Below are 14,299 nucleotides of genomic sequence, written 5' to 3'. Positions count from 1 at the left end.
AGGCTGTGAACTCGTGTCCTCTTGTCAATGAGCAACATCTGCAGGGTCAAGAAGGTGGTCAAGGGCAGTAGCACCACCAAACTGAGATAGAATTGAGAAAGGACCATGTTTTCATTTGGTGTTCCTGAGTCACTGAATCAATCCCACCTAAAAGCAGCCACCATCACCCCACCCTTGTAGTCTGGAAAATGCTACACCATGCTTTCCAGCTTATGGCAGCTTCTCAGATGGAAGGCCATTTCCCCAGGTGGTATATACAGATGCTTGCAGAAAGGCAAAATACCCATGGCACAATTCTTTCCTCTGTTCCTCTTCTCTTTTACTTGATCTGGAGCATTATTGTGGTTGCAAGCAAAGCAGCCTATTTCTTTTATCTGTTGCACCTTGGAGGAAATTTTTTTAATCCTATAGTTTTCTTTTCATCTCTATTACCAGTGTTAACTGCTTAATTTGTCGAGTTCCTGCTAGCTGCTTATTGATAATTGATAGATTGTTCCTTCCTTCCCAATTTCCTCTATTAGTCAGCCCAGGAAGTTTATTTGTGCTTTGCATGTAACCCAATAGGATGGAGAGTGCCTGGCCTGTTTGTGGGCCTGTGTAAATTAATACTGTCCAGCCCTCTGATGAGGAAGCTCTCCAATTGCACCCTGGCAGGCTCCTCTTCATTGAAACGACCTGTAGCAAAAACAGAAGGACTGCCCTTGCTCTAATGACTTTGAGTTGGCCATCTGGGGAGATCATTGATGCCAGGCCTGATCCTCCCTCTAAACCTCAGCCCCATACCTCAAACCTGGGGCTTTTACAAGGTGGGGGTGGGGAGGTCTTGCTAAGAACATCCTGTTCAAAAGAACTCAGTTTCTGAGCCTTGTCCAGTTCCCCCTGTTTCTGTTTTTTGTTTTTGTTTTTTCTGGTAGTTGTTTTTCCTTTTTCCCTCTGAGTTTATTCAGGCAAGAAGCATTAACTACAAAGAAGTCTCCTTAAGTGGGATTTTTGATTTGGGGGTGAATTAGTTCTCAAAGTTGCAAGTGATTGTCTACAGACTATTTTGGTCTGACTCTTTAAAACAGCTGTGTAGTGAAAGTCTGAAGGTTGGATTGGAGCCAAAGATTTGGGAAATTTTTGTAAATTTTTGGCTTCTGTTAAGAAATTGGAAGAGACATGGTCCACATTTCTACAGGAAAAGAAATAAAGTAGCTGAGAAAGGGAGTTTCATGTCAACTGGGATCCACTCTCCTGCTGAGCGCAGCCTCCAAAAATGGGCAGTACAGGACCATGATCTTGTACCTGAAACAAGTTGCATGTGCATATGTCTTTCTGGGGCCCCGTAAGTGACTGAGTTTCAGACCCCTAGTTTATGCAGCTAAAACCAAAGAGGCATCACTCCTTCAGGGAACTTTGGATCTGGTCAGACAATTGTCAGATTTCTACTTGTGTTCATTTCATTCTCTGTATAACTTTAGCCCCCTCTCAAAACATTCTCTCATAACTTTAGCCCCCTTCGCCACAATCCTCTCCTGAAAGAAAAACAATTCCTGAACTTCTCATTCATTCACTTTATGGACTTAACAAGGAACCCCTTGTCATCAGGGCTTCTGCTAGAGTTTGGGGATCTGAAGATGAGTTACTTTCACCTGCCTTCCCCTGTGGAACGAGGGCTGTGGGAACAGGATGGGAGCTAGTCTGCAAAGAACCACTGCAAACCCTAGCATCTAGCACATGCCTGGCTCCTCAAAGAATGAAGAGAGGGATGAACAAGTAGGTGAATGAAGGGCATGATCTCTGCCCTCAAGGAGCTCACTATCTATAAACACATCACCTTAACACCCTGCATGCAATAAAGGCTATGAAAAGGGAAGAACAAGGGACTCTGGACATTAAGTGAAGGGTTACCAGTTGGTGGGGGTCAGAAGCAGGTCAGAGGCAGCTTTGAGGAGGAAGCAGTGATAAATGAGCACGTACTTGAAGGGTGAGGATAGTTCAGACAGAAACAAGGGGAGGTGGAGAGAACCATATGTACAGACGGAAAACCAACACTTTTATGCAGCTCAAATATGAACTCCCTCACTTGCCTGTGAGCTGTGGGTTCCATTTTGTTCACCCTGTATCCCCAGAATCTAGAGATTGGCACAGAGTAGACCTGGAGAAGTGTCCATTAATTGAATTCATGAAGGAATGACACTTTACCCATAACTGAGACATGGCGTTGAATCTAGCTTGAATGCATTTGCATGCTGAGCCTGAGGATGGGGAAGAAGAGATGGTTCTAAGGGTGGTTTGGAATTTCAGTGATAGTAAAGAAGAATTGATGCATTTGAACTGTGGCTTTGGAGAAGACTCTTGAGAGTCCCTTGGATTGCAAGGAGATCAAACCAGTCAATCCTAAAGGAAATCAGTTTTGAATATTCATTGAAAGGATGCTGAAGCTGAAACTCCAATACTTTGGCTACCTGATGTGAAGAACTGACTCACTGGAAAAGACCTTGATGTTGGGAACGATTGAAGGCAGGAGGAGAAGGGGATAACAGAGGATAAGATGGTTGGATGGCATCAACAACTTGATGCACATGAGTTTGAGCAAGCTCTGGGAGTTGGTGATGGATAGGGAAGCCTGGTGTGTTGCAGTCCATGAGGTCACAAAGAGACACGACTGAGCGACTGAACTGAACTGAAAGATGGGTTGACTGGATGAGCATGTTCATAGACTTGTCATGAGAATCCCAAAGATTCCCAGATCCAGGACCTGGGATCTTCCAGATCAATCTCAGAAATACCCCACCTCCTGAGGCATTTTGTAGTTGGGCAATAGATAATGGGCTGTAGTCAAAAGTCTGATTTCAGGCTTTCCCTGATTGGAGCCCATCAGCCCAACTTTAGGTGTTGGAGGCAAAAAAGGTCAGTTAGCATCTGTTAACATCATGTTATTTTGTCCAAGTTAAGAGTAATGTTTTAATGATTCTGCTCAATACTTAAGATTAAGATAGGAAGGGGAGGGGAAGGAAGCACTCTTTCCTTCACTAAAATTCCTGAATACACCTTCCATTTACCCAGTGAGTTCTATGCGGCAGTGTTCATCCTTGTCATGTTTATCCCATCTCTGTGAGGTGAGTGCTACGTGCAGCAACAACCTCTCTTTACTCCAAGAACTGAGATCTGAGCCTGGAGCCTGCCTCCACCCTTGGTGATGACCCTACTGGACTGCACCCTATAAACTCACCTTGTCACCATCCATAGGGCCCCTACGACTTCTGAGCCCCAGCTGGGGCAGAGAGAAGAGGTTTTTCCCGAGAAGCAAACTTCCCTTCACCCTTCACTGAGAAACTTTGTCTTAGGTCGGTGCCTTAGAAGCAGAGCTGGAGAGGAGGCTCCTTGTGCAGCTGATGGCCTGAGGATGTGATCTCTCCCAAAACCAGGGCAGGAGCAAGGGAAGCAGGATGGGTAGGGAAAGATCAGCAAAGATGTGATTTCCAGAAAAGTCTAGCTGGGTCTGAAGAAGAAGACTGGAGTGTGAATTATACTGCGGAGGTTATCCTGCTCAAAGGCAAGGGGACAGGCCTCTAAGTCCCGGCCATGGGCAGAAACAGGCACATAAGGGAGAGGGAGGGTGTGTGTGGGGTGAGCCTGTGAGGCAGTTCTGAACAGCACTGGGTGCATTTTTTTGGGACACTGACAGTATCTGCTCCACACATGTTTCAATCAATGGAGAAAAATATCTTCAAGGTTACATATCAGCAAACGTGTGCTGTGCGTGCTAAGTCAGTGCAATCACGCCCGACTCTTTGCGACCCTATGGACTGTAGCCCGCCAGATTCCTCTGTCCATTGGATTCTTCAGGCAAGAATGTTGGAGTGGGTTGCCATGCCCTTCTCCAGGGGATCTTCCTGACTCAGCGATCGAACCAGCCAGCTTTCGAACCCAGCTAGGTTTCTTACATTTCCTGCATTGGGAGATGAGTTTTTTAAAAAATAATTTTATATATTGATTGATTTTGGCTGTGTTGGGTCCTTGTTGCTGCATGGGCTTTCCTCTAGTTGTAGCAAACAGGGGCTACTCTTCATTGCATTGCGCAGGCTTCTTACTGCAGTGGCTTCTTTTGTCGAGGAGCATAGGCTCAAGGGCACCAAGTTTCAGTAATTGCTGCATGTGGGCTCAGTAGTTGCGGTTCCCGAGCTCTAGGGCACAGGTTCAATAGCTGTGGCCAATGGGCTGAGTTACTCCAATGCGTGTGGGGTCTTCCTGGATCAGGGATCAGACTCCTGCAGTGGTGGGTGGATTCTTTACCACTGAGCCACCATGGAAGCCCATCAGCGAATAAACCCAGCTTTAAAATCCAGCTTCTCCACACACGGTAGGAGACTTCAGACAGGTCACTTCAATTCACAGAGCTTTGCTTTCTCTTCTACAAAACATGGATTATACTTGTTTTCATCTTTTAGGATCATTGTAAGGACTTAACAACACAATGCAAGTAAAAGGGCTCAGCAGAACGCCTGCTCATAAGTCCTCACATTGGTTCTTATTACAGTTACTGCTATTAATAGGTCCAAAGTTAGAAAATGTTCTGCCCAGTTGGTGCTCTTATCTTTTGGTGAAGAATTGCTTATTCTTCTGAAGCACAGAGGGATGTTTCCTTACAGGGAACACTGAGACATATGCAAGTGTATGGACACTGTGCATATTTTCCCCCCCAAACTTATTTATTTTTAATTGAAGGAAAATTGCTTCCCAGTGTTGTGTTGGCCTCTGCCGTGCATCAGCATGAGTTAGTCACAGGTACACCGGTGTCCCCTCTCTATTTAACCTCCCTCCCACCTCTCACCCTTTCCCACCCCTCTAGATTGTCAGTGAGTATTTTTTTTAAGGGGACCCTAGTTACAAATCCAGTGGGCACATGGCAGAGTGTGACTCATCTTTGGGGTCTGAAGGCTCCTGAGAAGTGCTTGGAAAGGACTGAGTTTGAACAGCCTTCTCCAAGGAAGTGTGTCAACCATCAGTACCTTATTTTTTCCCCTGTGAGCACCATGCAAATATACAGTCTTAAACTGCCTGCAAATTACTCTGCTGCCAGTTGCCAAAGTAATTTTAGGATAAGCCTCCCTCTCTAAATTCTTAGTGAGCTTTTGAAATGAAATGCAAGGTTAATTATTGTTAAATTAAAAATGGACCTAGGAAAGGCCCATTCTAGAAGTGTCAGTTCCACTTCATCTTTATTGGTCATTCTTCTACACCTTCTTTCATTCCTTCAAGTCAATTGTGTGTTAGCTAGTTACTCAGTTGTGTCCGACTCTTTGCAATCCCATGGACTATGGCCCGCCAGGCTCCTCTGTCCATGATATTCTCCAGGCAAGAATACTGGAGTGGGTTGCCATTCCCTTCTCCAGGGGATCTTCCCAACCCAGGGATCAAACCTGAGTCTCCTGCGTTGTGGGCAGATCCTTTACTGTCTGAGTTACCAACCTAGGATTTGAAAATAAATCAAACTCAGAATTTTCTAAGTAACTGTGGTACCCTTTTGGGCACAGGAGAGTTCATTGAGTCCAGGGTCTGGCTTAACTTCTTGGGTCCTTATTTTCCAAGGGATTACTTGCTCACAGAAATCAGTACGGTTCCCTTGGCTGGCCCTCTGCATCCCCCCCACTCCCTTTCCCCTGCATCCTGGGCTTAAGTACCCTCAGGAGAAGCCAGTGGGTTGTCTTATTGCTGCCAAAAGAAGCAATACCTCAGGTTACGCTTGCTGCTTTCTATCACACTTTTTTTTTTCCCTTCAATGTAGGACAAGAAGAGTTCTATAAAATACTAACTAAAAAATTGCAATACAAATGCAAACTAACATGGTGGCAAAAACCAGAGCAGTGATTGTGTTTGGAGGAGGAAGGGAAGGGATGGATTATAAAAGAATATGAAGAAATTTGGGGGGAGGTGGATGTATTCATTATCTTGATATTTGCAGCTTCACAGATGCATACCTATGTCAAAACTTGCCATGCTGTATTTTTAAAATATGTAGTTTATTAGCTATCAGTTACACCTCAATAAAGTTGTAAAAACAAAATGAATTGCTTCCTTTGTTTTTTAATAGTATATATATATATTTACAATGAATTAGTTTTAGTGTTTCCAACTTAAAGGATAAGAGAAAGGTTTTCAGCCAAGAAGCCAGTTAGACATATAGTTAAAACCTATGTGCCTCTGAAAGCACCTGAGATATCCCTGAGTAGGTGAGTAGGGAAATAAACTGTGGCATATCCAGACAGAAGAATATTATTCAGCACTAAAAGCAAATGAGCTATCAACCTATGAAAAGGCCTGGAGGATCCCTGGATGCAAATTTCTAAGTAAAATAACAAAAACCAAAAAACCAGCCAATCAGAAAAAAGCTACATACTATAGGTTTCCAGCTATGTGGCATTCTGGAAAAGACCAAACTATGGAGGCAGTAAAAAAGATCAGGGGTTGCCGGGGGTTTAGAGGATGGAAAGAGGGATGAATAGGTGAAGCACAGAGAAATCTGGGGCAGTGAAACTACTCTGTATGACAACATAATGATGGGTACAGGTCGTTGTACATTTGTCAAAGCCCATAAAATGCACAACAGCAAGAGAGAATCCTAAGGTAAACTCTGGACTTTGGATGATAACAACATATCCATGTAGGTTCATTGATTTAAACAAATATATTGCCCTGATGGGGGATGTTGATAACAGGGGGGATTGTGCAGGAGGTATGTGCGACTTCTCTGTACTTGCCTTTCAGTTTTTCTATGAAACTAAAACTTCTCTAGAAAGTAAAGTCTTAAAACAATCAACCAATTAACCAAACAAATGTCATTTTATGCTTCAACATAAGGCCAGGGGTTATCTGTCTGCCCATCCCTGGACACTGGGTGGGTGAAATAGAGGAAAACAGTAGAAAGGGAAAGACTAGAGATCTCTTCAAGAAAATTAGAGATACCAAGGGAAATTTTGATGCAAAGATGAGCACAATAAAAGACAGAAATGGTATGGACCTAACAGAAGTAGAAGATACTAAGGAGAGGTGGCAAGAATACACAGAAGAACTATACAAAAAAGATCTTCATGACCCAGATAATCACGAAGGTGTGATCCCTCACCTAGAGCCAGACATTCTGGAATGCGGAGTCAAGTAGGCCTTAGGAAGCATCACTACAAACAAAGCTAGTAGAGGTGATGGAACTCCAGTTGAGCTATTTCAAATCCTGAAAGATGATGCTGTGAAAGTGCTGCATGCAATATACCAGCAAATTTGGAAAACTCAGCAGTGGCCACAGGACTGGAAAAGATCAGTTTTCATTCTAATCCCAAAGAAAGGCAATGCCAAAGAATGCTCAAACTACCGCAAAATTGTACTCATCTCACACGCTAGCAAAGTAGTGCTCAAAATCCTCCAAGGCAGGCTTCAACAGTATGTAAACTGTGAACTTTCAGATGTTCAAGTTGGATTTATTATTTTTTAAAATATATTGCTTATTTATTATGTATTTTTTAAAAAATTATTTATTTTAATTGGACACTGGTTACTTTACAATATTGTGGTGGTTTTTGCCATACACTGACATGAATCAGCTGTGGGTGCACATGTGTTTCCCATCCTGAACCCTCCTCCCACCTCCCTCCCCCTCCCATCCCTCAGGGTCATCCCAGTGCACCAGCCCTGAGCGCCCTGTCTCATGCATCGAACCTGGACTGGCGATCTGTTTCAGTGATAATATACATGTTTCAGCGCTATTCTCTCAAATCATCCCACCCTCGCCTTCTCCCATAGAGTCCAAAAGACTATTCTTTACATCTGTGTCTCTTTTGCTGTCTCGTATATAGGGTTATCGGTACCATCTTTCTAAATTCCATATATATTCGTTAATATACTATATTGGTGTTTTTCTTTCTGACTTTCTTCACTCTGTATAATAGGCTCCCATTTCATCCTCCTCATAAGAACTGATTCAAATGCATTCTTTTTAATAGCTGAGTAATATTCCATTGTGTATATGTACCACAGCTTTCTTATCCATTTGTCTGCTGATGGACATCTAGGTTGTCAAGTTGGATTTAGAAAAGGTAGAGGACCCAGAAATCAAATTGCCAACATCTGTTGGATCATTGAAAAAGTAAGAGAGTTCCAGAAAAACATCTATTTCTGCTTTATTGACTATACAAAAAACTTTGACTGTGTGGATCACAACAAACTGTGGAAAATTGTGAAAGAAATGGGAATACCAGACTACCTGACCTGCCTCCTGAGAAATCTGTATGTAGGTCAAGAAGCAACAGTTGGAACTGGACATGGAACCAAAGACTGGTTCCAGATAGGAAAAGGAGTATGTCAAGGCTGTATATTGTCATCCTACTTATTTAACTTATATGCAGAGTACATCATGAGAAACGCTGGGCTGGAAGAAGCACAAGCTGGAATCAAGACTGCTGGGAGAAATATCAATAACCTCAGATATGCAAATGACACCACCCTTACGGCAGAAAGAGAAGAACTAAAGAGCCTCTTGATGAAAGTGAAAGAGGAGAGTGAAAAAGTTGCCTTAAAACTCAACATTCATAAGATCAAAGCATCTGGTCCCATCACTTCATGGCAAATAGATAGGGAAACAATGTAAACAGTGACAGATTTTATTTTTTGGGCTCCAAAATCACTGCGGATGGTGACTGCAACCATGAAATTAAAAGACCCTTGCTCCTTGGAAGAAAAGTTATGACCAACCTAGATAACATATTAAAAAACAGAGACATTACTTTGCCAACAAAGCTTTGTCTAATCAAGGCTATGGTTTTTCCAGTAGTCATGTATGGATGTGAGAGTTGGATTATAAACAAAGCTGAGTACCAAAGAATTGATGCTTTTAAACTGTGGTGTTGGAGAAGACCCTTGAAAGTCCCTTGGACAACAAGGAGATCCAACCAGTCTACCCTAAATGAAATCAGTCCTGAATATTCATCGGAAGGACTGATGCTGAAACTGAAACCCTAATACTTCGGCCACCTGATGTGAAGAATTAACTCACTTGAAAAGACCCTGATTCTGGGAAAGATTGAAGGTGGAGGAGAAGGGGATGACAGAAGATGAGATGTTAGATCGCATCACTGACTCAATGAACATGAGTTTGAGTAAATTCCAGGAGTTGGTGATGGACATGGAGGCCTGGCGTGCTGCAGTCCATGGGGTCACAGAGTCAGACATGACTGAGTGACTGAACTGAACTGAACTAAACTGATCTCAATGCAGATAGGTTCCATGCCAAACCCAGACACTAAGGTATCCTCTAAACTTACCCCTTCTCCCTGCTGCTAATGGTGTCACCATTCCCATGTCCTGGGATTCCTGTATGTCTTCTGATCTAACTTTATGCTACAAACATATCACACACACACACACACACACACACAGACTCATTGATACATATGCAAAACCATGAGGTTTTATTAAAAGCAACATCCATTTATCCAAGAATTCTGTTGATCACCTATTCAAGCTAAAGTGCAAGGGACTGTGAGTGGGTGATCAAAACAAACACAGTGCCTACCTACAGGGACCTTGCATGCTAGAGGGTAATTGAGACACAGTAATCAAATAACCAAAACCTAAAGGTAAAATGGCAACAGGGGTAAGTGCTAAAAAGCAAAGGTAAGTGCCTGTAGGAAAAAATAACAAGGAGGTCTGCCTTATTTATAGGGAGGGAAGGCCTTCCTGGAGAAATGACAAATAAGGTGATCTGAAAGAAGTTTAGGTGTTAACCAGGTAAAGAAGGTGGATGAGAACATTTAAGAGAAAAGGAGTGGTCAGTGCAAAGGCCCTGTGGTCAGAGGAAGCATGGTAGGATCAAAGAACTGACCAAGGGCCTCTGTGGCTGAAGTTCAAAGAGCAACGGAGAGATACGCCAACTAGAGGTTAGAAGGCATACAACTTTACATTCCTGGAAAAACCACCATGGAATCCCCAAATAAATCAGAAAGCACACTGATCAAGCATAGCTGTTTACTAGACCTACTGCAATAAATGAGAGCACAACCTTGACAAGAGTTTTAATGATATCCCAGAAGGTGGAGGTTTGGGCAGGGTATTTAGAGAGTCTTAGGGCCTGGGTTTGATGGTTTTAAGGCTGATTTTACCAGGCAAAGAATTAGCTGGGATTAAGCAGAGTTTACAATGTGGACTTGTTTATGCCTTGAATTTGTGAACACACTGGAAAGAAGGCCTTATAGTGAGTCTTGTTGTTCGTCTTCCTACCTAAGTTATTTCAATTGGTTCACAAATTTCTCTTCCATCAGCAAGTCTTTTTTTAGAGCACATAGCTAAGTTATCTTTGCTGATGCTCAGTGTTGCTTAAACGTGGACAGGAATGTCTAACCAAACTTAGTATTTTTTAAATACAGGAACAGCAAATTATGTTGCTTTTGATTCTGAGGTCTGATTTCACTGTAAGTGCAATGGGAACTCATGAGTGGATTTTAAACTCCCTCTGTCCTGCCGAATTTGCTGTGGGGTGATGGGTTGCCTTCACCATATCACCTGTCTGAGTCACTCTCTCCTTGTCGAGTTCAGTGTTCTTATCTGTCCAGCGAGAGTAACAGGAAAAGATGACTCAGAAGGCTGTTGCAAAGTTGCTGTTTTCTTGGGCACATGTCCTTCTGTGTTAGAAGTGGTTGAGAGCGGACACTTGAGCAAACCAGACCTGTCTTCCTTGCCCAGCTCAGCTGCTTATCGTTTCTATAAATGATTCCTCATTCTATAACCTCTCAGCAGTTCGCTCAACTGCAAACTGAGGATAATAACTTTATTAGGGTAATTCTGGGGATTAAACAAGATGGGCAAGTACATTCTTAGTATTGCCTGGCACGTGACCAGCATTAATTACTCTAAGCTTAATCACTATTGTTGCTTTCAAATTTAACCGCAGAGCTGAGGTCTCCAGAAACCCCTGTGTTCACTCTATGACCCTCTAAAGGGTCAATAATGTACAGAGGATTCTTGTCCTAAGTCACCGCTCTCAGTCTGCTCTTATATCGCTATTATTAATTGGATGTTTGGCCTATAGCAATGCCTTCTGTTTCCCATGTCTAGGATTCGAATTATCTGTATTTTCCTCTGGGTCAAGGCTGCCAGCAACCAGAGTGCAGGAAACAGGTTTTCTGTCATTTTTTCCCCCACCCAGTAAGAGCTTAAGAACTCAGATCACTCCAATGTCAAGCACTAAATGCCAGGCCTAGGCCCAGGTTGGCTGCTGCAAGCACAGGAATGAAGCAGACACAGAATTCTTAGGGGGTCCTGGGTTTGGAGTGAAAGAGCCCAGATACTAGTCTTGGTTGGGGTAAAGTACTTACCAATAGACGGATGTATAAGGTTCAGACTGAGAAGTGATTCAGTCTACCCTGGGGCATTAAGGCAAGCTTCTCAGAGAAGTTGATGCCTGTACAATGTTTATCAGATCTCACTTGTACTTTATTATTATTTTTTTTATATAAGAAAAACATGCAAACAGAAAAAAACAAACAGTTCCAAAATAGTTTAGAGTAAAAGTAAGTGTTCTTTCCAATCCCCGAGTTTCCCTCTCGGGAAACTCCCGAAAGAGGCCCCACATTTTGTAGGGTCTGGAGTGGGTAGCTGTTTCCTTCTCCAGGGCATCTTCCCAACCCAGGGATTGAACCCATGTCTCCCACATTGCAGGCTGATTCTTTACCAGCTGAGCACCAGGGAAGCTGTTGGTAGGGTCTACCTGCAAAATCAGTACAGGTGTCACATAATAAACATCTCCACAGCATATTATACTGTTTTACTTAAGTATACAGCTTGAGGACCATGTTATATCAGGATGTGTTGATCGTAACAATTTACGATTAATTGCTTATACATAATCAGCTGCCTATTGACAGAATGGTTATCCCCCTTTTTATTTATTTATTTATATTTTGTTTTTTGCTGCTATAACAAATAATTCAATGAATATCTTTGAGCACTTGTGTGAGGACTGCATAGGTAATACAGAACAATTTCCAGAAGTAGACTCTAAGTATATATGCATGGTTAATTTTGTAAGTTGCCTTTCTAAGAGGATATAGCCACATGCAAGTCTTACCAAAGGGCCAGTGGAAGTTGAGCAGGACTTGGGGGATGGGCTCATCTAGAAGGTTTTCAGGTAGCACTGGGGGAGGGGGAAGGATGGGAGGGATGAGGACCCCAGGGAGGAAGGTACAGCCTGTGCCTGGGCCTGGAGGCTGGGAGAACTGGGTAGGTGGATGGAACAGAGAGGAGTGTGATGAGTTTTCAGGGCAAGAAGGCAGGAGAAAGACAAGAGGACTGAGGAGACTGGACCAGGCCAGGAGAACCCTGAGCATGGTACAGTGCTGTTGGAATATTCCTTGGAGACAATTGGGAAACTGATGGAGATTTTAGGAAAAGTAATGTGATCATATTTACTTTTAAGAAAGATAATTTCAGCAGAGTGGAGTAAGACCCAGACAGCTTATTGAGTGAGAGGATGTCATCATGATACTGATGGAAAATGGTGAGACTTGAACTAAGGAAGAGATTTTGAGAGTCCAGAAGAGGGAATGTTTCTGAGAGGTGTTTAGGAAGTAGATTGGACAGTCTTAATTTGTCTAATACTGGGGCAGTTTAGAGTTGAACACAGGGCGGGAATGGAAGATGACAAAGTAGCAACTTAAAGTGCCTAGTACTGAGACTCTGGGCCAACTTGATTCGGGTCTCAGCAGCGGGAGTGATCACTAAGCAAAGAGGGCCTAGGGCAGTTGGCCAAGAAACCAAATATCAAAATCTTCAGCAGCTCCCATCAGGACCTATCCCAGAAGACTGCTGCCCCCCTGGGCCTGGAGCTGGGCAAGGCGGTGACTGTGAAATTCAGCAACCAGACCTGTGTGGAAATCGGTGAAAGAGTGTGTGGAAAGGATGTCTACATTGTTCAGAGTGGCTGTGGTGAAATCAAGTTAATTGCATGGAACTTTTGATTACGAATAATGCCTGCAAAGATTGCTTCAGCCAGCTGGGTTACTGCAGTCAGCCTGTACTTCCCACTTATGTCTGGAAGAACAAGAAGGCTAAGAGCTGGGCTCCAATCTTAGCCAAGCTTGTGGCAAAATGATCTCTGTAGTAGGCAAGGGTCATAGTATCACCAGGGACCTGCATGCTCCTCAAATTTTTGATTCCAGTGGAAAATTTATTTGCAGAGTCAGCCGTCCTCAGGTGGATAAGGGAGAAGACATCTAAGTGGAGGAACTCCATGACTGTCTCACCTGATGCTGGAGGAGCTAAGAGAGTGACTTTCACCTCAGACTGGTGGAATATGGACTTTGCTTTGATTCACAGAGAATGGAGGAAGGCCACCGAAGGGGACTGCACGGTGCTGGTGGGCGACGTGAAGGCCTGGGTGGCTCTCCTCGTGGATGACATGGCTGACACCTGTGGTACAATCTGCCACTCAGCTGACAAACTTCTCCCCTGGAGTTTTGTTTATGCTGTGCTGACTCATGGAATCTTTTCTGGTCCAGCCATTTCTCACATTAACAACGCACACTTTGAAGCAGTAGAAGTCACCAACACCATACCTCTGGAGGATAAGATGAAGCATTGCGTCAAAATACAGGTGATCCCTGTCTCCATGATCCTTGCAGAAGCTATCAGGAGAATTCACAGTGGGGAATCTGTCTCCTATCTGTTCAGCCATATCCCTTTACAATAGAATAACTTCTGAGTATTAAAAAATAAATAAATAAATAAAGTGAACTCCACCCCTTGTTTTCCTTTGGTATTTGATGAAAAATCCAGCAGAAGACCCAGCTTGTTTCTGTGTAGCTTTCTACATTCCATATCAGTTATATGAGCATTTCTCCTATTGGATTGACCAAAAATTTTGTTTGGGTTGTTCCATAACATCTTATGGGAAAACTTGAATGAACTCTTCAGCCAACCCAAAACATTGGAGAAAGCTAGATTGAGATTAGCTTCTGGGATATTTTACTTGCTTTGTCTCTTCCTGGCTTCTTTGATCCTGTGAGCCTTGCAGCTTTAACTATAGCTCAGCTGCTACAAGATGTGAGACTTTGGAAAGCTTGTTGTAGGGTGTGTAAATGTGTTTGGGGAAGCTCAGACTACTTTGCATGTGAATGCTTCAGCCCCCACACCCCAACATGAGACAAGTTCTCTAAAGTCTGCACTAAATGACAGCAAGAGCCTGGGGCAGCCTGAACCCAGCTCTGGCTGTTAAATCCCTGTAAGGCTGGAGCAGCCCTATTTGGTCTGACCTTCTTTTCCTGGCTGAATA

General features: G+C 43.3%; 1 pseudogene; it reads left to right on the top strand.

The window, feature by feature from the left end:
* Positions 1–13,717, top strand: part of LOC133046467 (ribose-phosphate pyrophosphokinase 1-like) — a 53,830-nt pseudogene extending 40,113 nt beyond the window's left edge.
* The last annotated feature ends 582 nt before the right edge of the window (positions 13,718–14,299 follow it).

Source organism: Dama dama, chromosome 25, assembly GCF_033118175.1.
Source record: "Dama dama isolate Ldn47 chromosome 25, ASM3311817v1, whole genome shotgun sequence".
NCBI lineage: Eukaryota > Metazoa > Chordata > Mammalia > Artiodactyla > Cervidae > Dama > Dama dama.
This window is presented reverse-complemented; position numbering and strand designations above follow the sequence as displayed.